Source organism: Psammomys obesus, unplaced genomic scaffold (assembly GCF_907164565.1).
Source record: "Psammomys obesus unplaced genomic scaffold, mPsaObe1.curated_primary_1811, whole genome shotgun sequence".
Classification (NCBI taxonomy): domain Eukaryota; kingdom Metazoa; phylum Chordata; class Mammalia; order Rodentia; family Muridae; genus Psammomys; species Psammomys obesus.
In genome coordinates, this window is record NW_026589192.1 from 72274 (window position 1) to 75486 (window position 3213).

The window sequence follows — 3213 nt, forward strand, 5'->3', positions numbered from 1 at the left end:
TTGTATCCCCCATAAGCCCCTCCCTCCTCCCCTGCCGATCCCACCCTCCCTCCCCTTTCTGCATGCATGCCACTCCCCAAGTCCACTGATAGGGGAGGTCCTCCTCTCCTTCTTTCTGATCTTAGTCTATCAGTTCTCATCAAAAGTGGCTGCATTGAGCTATATTCTTATCATGTTCGTACACAGAAATATCAGATGAGGTTTTGGGAGTTTTTAGAAACTTAAGTCATCTGCTCCAAACTACAGAATAAATAGACACTCTTGTATTGAGCAGGTCTACAAGAGTCAGGAGCCAAATTTCTGACATTTTACTCCATTTTTTTCCTGCTGCAGCCCTATTCAGACCATAAGTCATCCATTGGCATACTTTCTTCTAAGGTTAATAGCTAGTGGCTGATTCGTGATCATTTAGTTTGTTTAGTCCTCCTGTTCCTTGGTGATATTTCATAAGTAGTTTTGGAACTTATAGTATAGACAACTAGGAGAAAGGAATCTGAGATCTGAGGAGAAAAACTAATGTACAACTTACATATTTGTTGTTTTTCTTCATAGTTAGATAATTTCTGAAACTGCAAATGGAATTAATAAGCTAGAGTTATTTCTAAATATTTTGAATAGTATCTGCTGTTTACAGGGATGAGCATGTACATGTATTCACTAATATGTGCTTCTTGACTGATACATGTCAGTAATATGTGTAAAAATAGCCCATTCTTTTCTTCTGTGTGTTCAAGTTGAAAAGCATGGAAAAAACTGGGTAATGCATTTTACTAACTTAATAACTAAGTTTGATAATGGCACAATTACCATAGGAAATATCATTGGAATTTCAAGCCAGATATAGCATCATAATTTTAGGAGCCGAGCATACACATTTTATCTGGACAATTCTTCTTCACAACATGTAGCAGTTTCCTTTTTCATGTATAGAGAGCCCTTGGTTTTAAATATTGCATAAGTTTTCCCTGCCTCAGTTTGACTGATCTTTGACTATCACTCTGAAATTTTTTCTTTTTTTTTTTTTTTTTTTTTTTGTATTCTCAATGAAATTAAAGCACTGAAAACAATTTTGGAAATAGCCTTAATAAATTACTGGTGACTACAAAACTATAAACTGGACTGAAGCAAATGTTTATCACCACTGACAAATTACACACTCTCTACTGGGCACCCACCTTTTTCTTGGAAAACATGCAAAATCAGAGTTGTATAACTGAATTTGTCTTCCTGGGACTTTCACAGAATCCAAATGTTCAAAAGCTAATATTTATCATATGTTTACTTGTTTACATTGCAACTATTTGGAACAACATGATGATTGTGGTGACCATTGCCTGTAGCCCTACACTGCAGGGCTCCCCCATGAACTTCTTCCTGGCTTTCCTGGCTTTATTGGATGCAAGCTTCTCCTCTGCCATGACACCCAAGATGATGGTGGATTCACTCTATGAGAGAAAAACTATCTCCTTTGAAGGCTGCATGATACAACTTTTTTGCTGAACACTTCTTTGGTGGGGCTGAGATGATTGTTCTGACAGCCATGGCCTATGACCACTATGTGCCCATTTGTAAGCCCTTACACTATTCTTCCATCATGACTCGGAGGCTCTGTGGCACTCTGGTTGGGGTAGCCTGGGCAGGAGAATTTTTACATTCTACTGTACAAATTATCTTCACTTTGCAGCTGCCCTTTTGTGGACCCAATGTCATTGATCACTTCATGTGTGACTTATTCCCATTACTGGAGCTTGCTTGCACTGATACTCACATTTTTTGGCCTTTTGGTGGTTGCCAACAGTGGATTGATCTGCATCATAATCTTTTTTTTGTTGCTTGTCTCCTACTGTTTTATCTTAGTCTCTCTGAGATCCCACAGTTCTGAAGGGTGATGGAAAGCTCTGTCTACTTGTGGGTCCCACATTGCTGTTGTGTCCTGTTCTTTGTCCCATGCATATTTATATATGCAAGGCCTCCTACTGCCTTCTCCTTTGACAAAATTGTAGCAATATTTTACACCATGCTATCCCCTTTGCTTAATCCTATGATTTACACTTTTAGGAATAAGGATATGAAAAATGCCATATATAAAATGTGGAACCAACTGATAACAGTTTCCAAAGAAAAGTAAATGTATGTTACAGTTCACCAAAATTAATATAAAGAGTAAAAAAATTAAAAATTATTGCAGACAACTACTACAGTGTGTTAATTACCTATAATAAGCTAATGCAAGTCTCTAGAACTGGCATTAGTTTTGGGTTTAGAGAATGTTGTTTTCCCTTTTATATTAGGCAAGTTCTCTGAATTGGAAAAAATATATGTGTAAATTTAAAAAATTATTCCATACTTAGAATATATTAACTAAAGAAAGCTAATTAAAACTATCAGTTGAAATAGTGGCCATTCATGCTTCCAAAAATTCTGAAATTCAAAATGTCATAGACATTTGTATAAAATTTTGTTCAACCTATATAAAGCAGAAGAAACATCAATTTATGATGATGACTTCAGTAACAGCCATAGGTTGGGATAGACAGAAGAAAAATGTTCTCCTAAGTACTGTTCGTCCATGTCTGTTGTGACTCCATTATTTCCCTGGAGCCCTTTGCAATTTGCTATAGATTTTGAATCACTTCTTGATATCTTGAGAGTTAATACTTGGTTGGTCCATTCCTTTCTGTATATGTTTTCTTCTTGGGTTGACTGTAACTTTATGCTAGTCATCCCTGAGAAAGAAGGTGAAAAGTGCCCATTAGTGTTTACCAATGTGTATCTCCAATGAAAAATAACCCAGAAGAATTCTAGAAACCCCTCAGAATTAACCAACCTGACCATTCATGCTCACTTCAAGAGATGGGACCAATACATGTAACCTGAGGCCAGATAATTCATGGGATATATAGAAAAACAAATGCCATTATCGGCCTACATGTTCATAGCAATAAACTGATTCTTAATGAATCAAAGATCAGTGTCTCAATTAACCCTGAACAGGAAAGCTTTTCTTACAGTAAATGGTAATTAACAGAAACACTCACAACTAGACAAAGTACAGACTGTAACATGCTTTGGAGCACACCTGTCCCCTCAAGGTTCAGATATCTATCTGGACAAGGAGACAGATCTTAACTAGAACTAATGGATGAATTTATGGAAACACAAATTTCCAGACACAAGAGGGCAGATACATATATGAACTCAGATTATAGAGAG

The 3213-nt window shown here is 36.7% G+C and overlaps 1 pseudogene; it reads left to right on the plus strand.

The window, feature by feature from the left end:
* The first annotated feature begins 1188 nt into the window (after positions 1-1188).
* LOC129674947 (olfactory receptor 4C15-like) lies at positions 1189-2128 on the plus strand (annotated as a pseudogene).
* The last annotated feature ends 1085 nt before the right edge of the window (positions 2129-3213 follow it).